Genomic DNA, 10,437 nt, shown 5'->3' on the forward strand with positions numbered 1-10,437 from the left:
CTGCAGGAAGGAAGATGCACTGTAGATATTCAGCTTGGGTTTTTTTTAAGGTCTTCATCTATGGCTATAGTTAAAAAAAAAAAAAAAAAGATAAAGCTTGCTCCTGACTCCTCTAAATATTAACAGTGTTGTGAAAATGAACTAAAAGGAATCCCATGTCATACTTACCGAACTTTCTTATTTACTGATATCATCTGAGGCATTCACATTACGAAACGCAATGCACCAGAATACAGCATGCCCATTTTATAGATGGGGAAACGAAGGTTTAGACCACAGACTAAGCCACCTGCCCAAGATTATCTAAGGACAGGGTGAGAATTCAAGGACAGATCATGTAATCTAGATCTATGCGTGGAGGTAAGGGAAGGAGACAAGGAGGGAAAGCAGCAGATTAGCATCTATAAAAGTGTTCTCTAGGGGAAAAAAGAGTAAAATTTGAAAGGTTACCGAACAAGGAAAACCTCTGAAGGAAAAATAGTCAACATACAAGAGCAAAGAGTTCACACTCTCTTGAGGACACAAAATCAGTATAACACATACACTGAAGGGAAGAGTGAATTACATATAGAAGAGGACCTCATTTTATAGTCCCCTCTTCTGACCTCATACTCAATGACCAAACAAAAGTTTATCTTAAAAAAGAAAATAAGTTATAGCATATTCTGTGGCCATAAACTGTGTCAGATTATTTTTAATATTAGAGATTTAATAAACCTGAGAATTAAATACCTACTATAGATGTAAAGATGTTTGTGTAAATAAACTCATGGGCTTCTGGTTGACTCCCCCATCACCTATTCCTGTATGTGTGTCCTCGATCCCTGCTGAAAAGGCCTTCAGGAAAGCCTCAGAGATGCCATCAGTGATAACCAGGATTAATATTATTATTATAATTAGCAAAACACACTTGGAGAACATGTCAGAATAAGTAACAAGAAAAGAGGTTTCTCAGCTCACTCCCACCCTCCAGGAGAAACTGGTGACTGACTGCAATGGAAACATAACTGTCCTACACACTGAGGTTCTTCACCATGACAGTCATTCTGCGTGGCTCATATTTTAAACAAACCTAACGTTTCTTTCAAGGGCTTTTAAAGTCCTCTATCACCTGCATTCTGTCACAAATGAAACTTCCTTTGATCTACAGTGGTGCCTTAAAAGAAAAAGGAGATGGGTGCATTCAAGGTCAGGGCTAGGAGCAAATTCTGAGACTGATCGGTTAGGGAGACCAAGGCCCTTCCATAAGGTAGTATTTCAGGCCCATACAGAGGCATGGCATACTACACATGGATTTCATGGCTGCAGTGTCCATTGTAAAGTAGTGAACTTTGGTCTTATCTCAAGATAAAACATCTCATGGAAGTAAGATAAATGGTTTAATAGAAAAAATAAAGGTCAGCAAGTAGCTGGTATTGACTACAAAACACTCAAGGTGACAGGTTTCTAAAAGGTGAAAGAAAATAAGAAATAAAAAATGAAAGGATAAAACTTGTCATAAGTCACGAGAGATGAGGGTTAGGGTGGGACAGTGAGATTCTACACCTGAAAAGGGAGAATTATAGAGTAAATGAGTCAAAACACTTAGAGACTAGATAAAAACAATTATGCAATTTGATTAGTGATGAGAACCCTGATCATGGATCATTGACTTCCATCAGTTGACTGGTTCTGTAATGTGGGCCCCAGCGCATGTGGTTAAGATGCTGTGATGAAATGTACTTCGAACTTCTACTTGCTTAAAAATAATGTTTCAAAAAGCAATGAGTTAATAAAATCATACATTGTCACTCATATTTAAACCAAGCTCCAGGACCAAAATTATTAGTGTATGAATAATTTCAGAACCAAAGAACATTTTGATAGCCCAACAACTATGAGTTTCTCTTAAAAATGTAGCTTCAATTATTACCACTTTCCCCAGAATTTTGTGAACAGGATTTAACAGTTTCCTGTAAGTCATGTAAACAACTTCTAAGACTTTTAGGTAGTGGGCCTAATTGTGGAAAAAAATGTGGTGAAGCATCCCACTACCCCCCTTTACACCCCAAAAAAGTTACTCTGAGAACCTGCAAAGATATCTGGTTTTTAAGCAAAAAATCTGCATGCTGCTGAAATGTAAGCCAACAGTAATAGGACGGAAGAATGTTTATATATCCTATCTACCTCCAGAGAAATTAATTCTTGATCGTAGGTAGAATCAACTTCCTCACCTTTCGCCAACCCATTAACCTTTTAGTAATTCCTCAAGAATCCATTATGTGGCTCAATTATGGTGGACTGAGTATGACTCCGCTTGAAATGCTGATGATGGGAGCAGAATTTAACAAGTTTTGTGCCAGGCACAGTGCTAAGTGCTTTGCAAGTATCATGCCAATTATTTCTCACAGCAATCCTAAGAGCTAGGAATTTTTATTATCCTTGTTATGCAGACAAGAGAACTGAGGTTTAGAAAGGATTTGAACACTGAACACCCAACTCCAGAGCTCATGCCCTTAAATATGTACGCAAATACTTCAAAAAGTTCAAGGGAAGTCAAATTAAAAATAGGAGTTTGAGGGGCCGGTGCTGTGGTGTAGTGGGTAAAGTCACCTCCTGCACTGTTGGCATGCCATACGGGTGCCAGTTAGAGGCCCGGCCACTCCACTTCCAACCCAGCTCTCTGCTGTGGCCTAAGAAAGCAGTGGAATATGGCCCAAGTCCTTAGGCCCCTGCACCTTTGTGAAAGACCCGGAGGAAGCTTCTGGCTCCTGGCTTCAAATCAGCCCAGTTGGGGAGTGAACCAGCGGATGGAAAACCTCTCTCTCTCTGCCTCTCCTTCTCTCTCTGTGTAATTCTGACTTTCAAGTAAATAAATAAATGTTTACAAAATAATTAAAAATAAAAATATGAGTTTGAAGCAGAAAATTTTCTCATAAAATGTGGAATTATGTACATTCTGGGAAAAGTGGTTTTTTTGCATCAACATAAACTCATACTTTAAAATTTTATTTAATTACTGGGGCTGGTGTTGTGGCACAGCAGGTTACAATGCCACTTGTGAGATGAGTATCCCACACTAGAGTGCCAACTTGAGTCCCTGATACTCCACTTCTGATCCAGCTTCATACTAAAGTACCTGGGAAGGAGTAGAAGATGATCCAGATACTGGTCCTGGATCACCCATAGAGGAGACCAGCATGAAGTTCCCAGCTCCAGCTTTGGTCTGCCCCAGACCCGACTGCTGTGGCCACTTAGGAAGTGAACCAGAGAATGGAAGATCAACCTCTCTCTCCCTCTCTCTCTGCCTTTCAATAAGTAAATAAATGTTTTAAATTTTTATTTATTCATGCAAGAGGAACAGGGAGAGAGGGAGAGGGAGAGAGGGAGAGAGAGAGGGGGAGAGAGAGGGGGAGAGAGAGCGAGAGAGAGAGAGAGAGAGAGAGAAATAATGATCATGAGAGCAAGCTACCATCCACTGGTTTACTTCCCAAAATGCTCACAACTGTTGGGACTTGGCCAGCCTGAAACTGGGTGCCTGGAACTCAATCCAGGTCACCCACACAGATAGCACAGACCCAATTACTTGAGCTGTCACTGCTACCTCCAAGCATCTGAAATAGAAGCAAGCTAGAGTCAGGAACTGGAGTTGATACTGGCTGCAGGTACACAAGGCACACAGCTTCTTAACAGGAGCCTGAACCATTAAGCTGAACACTCACCCAAATTCTTAGTTTTAACTTCATTTTTCCGCAAACCTTTTAAAGTGCCTTCATAGACTGCGATAACAGATGTAGCACATAATCAAATGCTTTTGGTTCTTTAAATTTTAGTTGAAAAGTTTTAATTGAACCTTATTGGAAGAACAGAATAGGTCAGAAGAGCAAGGTTTATGACCCAGCACAGATGTTCCCAGGAGCATGTGAGGGTGGTTTCTGATTTTCTCACCTTACTGGGTGAGTATAAGCACGCGGAAAGGAAATAACAAGGTTAAACAAGGCAATCAGCATTTTCTGGCAGGACAAAGTCACACTGCGTGGCTTGGGTAGGAGCACACTCCTTCTAAGGGTGGGCTTGGGCTGGCCAGCATGCTGAATGTGCATGTTAAGGACTCCAGGACCAGAAAGAGTTAGTCCCTCCCATGGAACCTCTTTAAATCATCATTTGTTTTATGCCAACCAGCATGGCAAGCCAGCCACATGCACTGGTTATACGGCCTTCGGGCAGAAAACCAATACAGAAAAAGAAAAAAGAATAAAAATATTTTCTGTTAATGTCAATGCTTCAGCATAAAAGACAAAGCCAAGATCATGGCCACATCAGTAGAAAGACCTCTGATGTCAGAGGCTCACCATCAAGGACCTGCTGCCCGATACCTAGGTGATAGATGCTAGAAGATTTAAAGTCTCTGGAAAATGCCCCATTATGTTACCATTTAACTAAACTCAATACAAAAATAAAAAAGTAGATCCCCAAAGCAGAATTTAAATAATACTTGCTATCCAAAAATGTTTCCCAGAAAGAAGTAGCTTTTAACTTCAGAGGAGAGATGGAGCACAGAGGACTTTCACGACAGCAAAAATCCTCTGGATAAGCTCTAACTGGACAATGCCATTACATATTTTTCCAAATCATAAAATGAATAACACCAAGAGTCAACACTAATGTAAAGTATGGGCACCCGTTCAAGTCTCAGCTGCTCCACTTCCAATCTTGCTCCCTGCTAATGGCCTGAGAAAGCAGCTGAAGATGGCCCAAGTGCTTAGGCGCCCCCATACCCACATGTGAAACCTGAAAGAAGCTCTTGGCTGTTGGCTTTGGCCTGGGCCAATCTTGTCAATTGCAGGCATCTGGGCAGTGGACCAGCAGATGGAAGATCTCTCTCTTTCTGTCTCTCCCTCTCTCTGTAACTCAGCCTCTCAAACAAATAAGTAAATTTTTTTTAAAGTATAGACATTGGATACTAACTGTGAGTCAGTATAGGTTCACTGACTATAACAAATGCACCCCTGTGGTGGGGGATGTTGATAATAAAGGAGGCTGCACGCATGTGAGGGCAAACAGTACATGGGATAGCTCTGTGTTGCTCCACTTAACTGTGAACTAAAACTGCACTAAAAAGTATTCTAGAGTACTTAGTGCAGTGGTTAAAACACCTGAGTCCCATTATCAACATGCCTTGGTTCAATTTTCAGCTCTGGTCCTGACTCCAGCTTCCCACCAATGCAGACTTTGGAAGGCTGTAGGGATAGCTCAAGTAACTGGGTTCTTGTTGCCCAGGTAGCAAGATCTGGATTGAGTTCCTGCTCCTGGCTTAGACCTGGCACAGCCTTAGTTGTTGGGGACATTTTGGGAGTGAACCAGTGGATGGAAGATCTCTGTCCATCCCCCATTCCTACTCTTTCTGCCTTTCAAATCAAATCAAATCAAATCAAATCAAAATAAACTATTTTAAAGTGGCTTTTAACTACTTTAAAAAAAAATATTTCAAGGCTATATTTGATTAGGAATTGTGCCTTTAGAGTACCTGAAAAGAAGAAAAAAAATGAAACGTGTCTCTGGTATCAATTAGTATTGATAGCAGCACCTACGTTGATTTGAAACGGAGGTGGATTGGGCCGGCGCTGTGGCTCACTAGGCTAATCCTCTGCCTGCGGCGCCAGCACTCCGGATTCTAGTCCCAGTTGGGGCACTGGTTCTGTCCCGGTTGCTCCTCTTCCAGTCCAGCTTTCTGCTGTGGCCAGGGAAGGCAGTGGAAGATGGCTCAAGTACTTGGGCCCTGCACCCGCATGGGAGACCAGGAGGAAGCACCTAGCTCCTGGCTTCCGTAGCGGCCATTTGGGGGGTGAACCAACGGAAGGAAGATCTTTCTCTCTCTCTCTCTCTCTCTCTCTCTCACTGTCTAACTCTGCCTGTCAAAATAAATAAAGAAAGAAAGAAATAGAGGTGTATGGTGTATATATAAACATGGTATGTATTTAATTCACAAATGTTTGTGGACAAATGGTTTCATGGATATCCCAGTGGTACTCAAAAGGCCTAATGGTTGTTGCAGCTTAAAAATCACTACTTTACACTAAATAAGTTTAGAGTTTATCACTGTTTTATCTTTAACTGACCTTCTCAATAATTAATCAGTTGTTACCAACTTCACATAAATAAAGGCATATAATGGAATGTACTTCTCGTGCAAAATACCCTAAATAGCTACTTGGTATTTTGCAACGTTCACTGATCAATTCAAGGCAATATTTCCTCTGCCAATCCGCCTCCTTTCCTCCAAGTGCTTGCCTGTTGTACCTCTGGGGGAGATTTCTCACAGCTCTGTGTGTTGCAGGACCTAAGAAGTCCTATAGTAAACAAACTTATATGACTTTATTGGCACCTGCAATTCCTCTTTCTCTCATGCTTATTACTGAACCTCCAAGTTTCCACAGCAGTGATTCCCAAACACAGACAGACTTGAGAGTATTCCAGAAGGCTGGTTAAACATGCAGACTAACTAACCCCTAGAGATTCTGGCTTATTAGGTTTGGGGCAGCACAGGGAATCTGCATTTCTAATGAGGTCCCAGGGATGTAGGGGTTCAGGCTCCAGACCATACTCGGAGAACTCCCGAGTTACCAAATACTTCCAAAAAACAGTATCTGAGGTTATGTTCTGAATGTCTTAGCATAGTGTCAAACTGAGAGAAGATTTTATAACAGAATTAATGTCCCAAGAGAATGTTCACTTTGTCTTCTCTATGCAGTGTCAGGAGTTCTAAATGTCAACAAAAATGGGCACAAAGAATTCATACTCATAACACTGTCCTATAAATTCTATCAAGATTTTGTTGATTAATGAGCTGAAAAAATCCTTTAGGTATGAGATTTTATAACAAATTTGGAAAGTAATCAGGAAACTACAATCAGTTTTGTCATGGCCTGAATGTTTATTAACTTAGACTACTTAATGATAAGAAGATATCAAAATATACAACAAACACTAAGAAAAAATATATGACTCTAAGAAAGTTATGAAATCTGACAACATAATGGTTTTGCTTTCTGGAAGTCATAACACAGTTAACATATTTGCTTATTCTTGGCTTTCTTGCTTGCTATAATTGCATCAGAATATGTTTTTATAGACTCAGTATTGTATAAAGAAAACATTTAATCTCTCCAACATAGTTTACTAATTCAACATAATCAAGACATCATTTTCATTAAGAATGACAAGGCGTCTAAAAAACATAAATTATCATTTTAGGTATATTATTTCTAACCTAAGAAGTGATTGACAATTACTACCAAAACAGAAAATCTGGGTACCTGGTGACTAAGAAAATGGAAATGCTGCATTATGAACTATGCTGAAATTTCCCATAAATACTCTGCAAGTTAACTGAGACAAGAAATTGCCTTAGTGAGTTCAGTGTGAATAAAAATCACAGAGAGCTTCACCAAAAAAAAAAAAAAAAAAAAGAAAGAAAAATCCAGCTTTTAGTATCCTTAATGTCAATTAAGCTCTATCAAATATGCATTAAAGGATAACAGAATTAATAAACTTCCTTTTCCTTCAATATTAGTTTAGCACCAAGAACACTGATGAAATGCTTATGTATTTCCAAGGTTTTAGACATCTGCAATGTGCAGGACAGATGCTACCTAAGTGTAATGTGTGTAGGTTTGCAAAACCTGAATTGAGAGTATGATTAAGATGTGTGACTAACAAGTCAAGAGCTGTCACCGAACTCAAGCTGAATGGAAGGCCATAGGCCAAGATAGATAAAATGCTACACTATCACGGGTGACTCTGAACTGTTTTTAAAGAAAATGCAGCTGGCATTGTGGCATAGCAGGTAAAGCTGCAACCTGTGATGCTGGCATCCCATATGGGCACTGGCTGGAGTCCTGGATGCTCCACTTCTGATTCAGCTCCCTAATGCCCTGGGAAAAGTGGTGAAGATGGCCCAAGTGTTTGGACCCCTGGACCTATGTGGGAGGCGTGGATGAAACTCCTGGCTTTGGCCAGGCCCTGCCCTGACCATTGTAGTCATCTGGGGAGTGAACCAGGGAATAGAAGATATCTATCTCTGGGTGTGTGTATCTCTCTCTCCATAACTCTCATTGAGGCCATGTGGGGAGTGAACCAGCGAATAGAAAATTCTCTCTCTCTCTCCTTCTCTCCCTCTCTCTCATTCTTTCTCTCTCTCCCGCCCTCTCTCCCTCCCTGTAACTCTTTCAAATAAATAAATAAATAAATCCTTAAGAAAAGAAAATGTCTACCATATAGGAAGTATGCCAAGTCATCTTGCCTCTAAGTTATGGAGAAGACAATAATGCCTGTATTTCTTTATGAGAAGAGGGAGGAGACAGCAGAGAAACAATAGCGCTGGGTAGGTAGAACAGTGGCACATGAAGATGGCAACCTGGAGATAATAATGATAATTACTATATTTGGATGATTACTAATTATAAATCTTGCTATTTATTATCAAGAACAATAAAGAAGAATCCTTTATTGAGTACCTTCAGCCTACCCAGCACTGTGCTGTCCAACTCAAAGGTCACATGTGTTACAGGGTCTTAAAAATGTGGCCAGTTTAGGGAATTTTAAATTTAAATTAAATTTAGATTTAAGCTAAATCTAACTATAAAAACATACTCAGCTTAGTTGTAAATATTTTAAAAATGTTTGAAATAAACTGTATTTTTCAACTGTAAATTTTATAAATTTATAAACAGATTAAGTGATTCTGATGAAAATTTTACATCCATGTTCAAATGTGCTGGCATGATAAAATACACACCCAATAATGAAGACAGTATGAAAGACTTACTATGAAGACTCAGTATTTAAAGTATGTACGGGGCTGGCGCTGTGGCATAATGGGTAAAGCCACGCCTGCAGTGCCAACATCCCATATGGGTGGTGGTTGAGTCCCGGCTGCTCCACTTCCAGTCTAGCTCTCTGTTATGCCCTGGAAAGGCGGTGGAAGATGGCCCAAGTGCTTGGGCCCCTGACCCTGTGTAGGAGACCCGAAAGAAGTTCCTGGCTTCTGGCTTCCAATCAGCCCAGCTCCGGTCTTTGCAGCCATTTGGGGAGTGAACCAGCAGATGGAAGATACCTCTCTCTCTCTCTCTAACTCTAACTTTCCTTATTTTTTTTAAAGATTTTTTCTTATTTATTTATTACAGTGAGAGGGAGAGACAGAGAGAAAGGTCTTCCTTCTGTTGGTTCACTCTCTCTCTCTCTGCCTCTAACTTTCCTAATTTTTTTAAAGATTTTTATTTATTTATTTATTACAGTGAGAGGGAGAGACAGAGAGAAAGGTCTTCCTTCTGTTGGTTCACACCGCAAATGGCCGCAACAGCCAGAGCTGCGCCGATGCAAAGTCAGAAGCCAGGTACCTCTTCCTGGTCTCCCATGCGGGTGCAGGGGCCTAGGCACTTGGGCTATCCTCCACTGCTTTCCCAGGCCATAGCAGAGAGCTAGACTGGAAGAGGGGCAACTCGGACTAGAACAGGCGCCCATATGGGATGCCAGCGCAAGCGAAGGATTAACCTACTGCCCCTAACTCTGACTTTCAAATAAATAAATAAATCTTTAAGAAAAAAAAGAAAAGCATGTAGAAATTTCCAGCTGATTACATGTTGAAATGATAATATTTTAGATATGTGGAGTAAAATAAAGTATATTACATTCAGTTCCACCTTTTTTTTTTCAGTTTTTAATGGGTTTACATATGTGGCTCACATTTATTTCTGTGGGACAGCACTACATTAGTGAATTATCTAGTTTAATTCTCACCAGAGCAAACACATTACCTCCACTTCACCAGTGACATCACTGAAGCTGAGAGAGAACAGGAAACATACCCAAGGTCACTCAGGGAGTACTGGAACCAGGCTAAATCCAGATTTTCAACAGGGGCAATGATTATGGTCACATCTCACAGAATAATGAGGTAGGTACATCAGTTAGTATTAGAGGGCATTTGACATTCAAATTATAATTTACTACAATTTGGACACCAAAGCCACAAAGCTGAAGTTGTAAGGTTCTGTGTGTCTCATAAATTCAATCTTTTAAGATTAACTTGGCTGTCATAAATATTACCAAACATTTAACAATGCAAGAAGACCAAAGGCCATTACTACGGCCTGTCTAACCAGACTAAAGATTCAAATTAAATTCCATCAAACCACACTGAGCCAATAGATCTTGACAAGCACCTCACATCCAAAACCTCCAAGAGTCTGTTTTTGGGTTTCTTTTTTTTAATTTGCTCCCCCCCTCTCTTTACCAAGACACAAAAGAAAGCCCAGTAAAATGCTGAATAGGGTAAAAGAAAATGCAACAAAGTTAATAGGAGACTATAGATGGCCCTTCAGAATTTGTAAAAACACAAAAACAAGAGGGCACGTTTCCATCACTGCACAATCTTGCTTTTGTTTAAGAGCCAAGTCC

At 40.3% G+C, this 10,437-nt stretch overlaps 1 protein-coding gene across 18 annotated transcripts in view; it reads right to left on the bottom strand.

Annotated features, from left to right (window-relative positions):
* The window catches only part of MITF (melanocyte inducing transcription factor), a 246,758-nt gene that overhangs the window by 72,816 nt on the left and 163,505 nt on the right, over nucleotides 1–10,437 (bottom strand). The window lies entirely within an intron of this gene.

Source organism: Oryctolagus cuniculus, chromosome 10, assembly GCF_051225735.1.
Source record: "Oryctolagus cuniculus isolate XC-2025 breed Fujian yellow rabbit chromosome 10, ASM5122573v1, whole genome shotgun sequence".
NCBI classification, from domain to species: Eukaryota; Metazoa; Chordata; class Mammalia; order Lagomorpha; family Leporidae; genus Oryctolagus; species Oryctolagus cuniculus.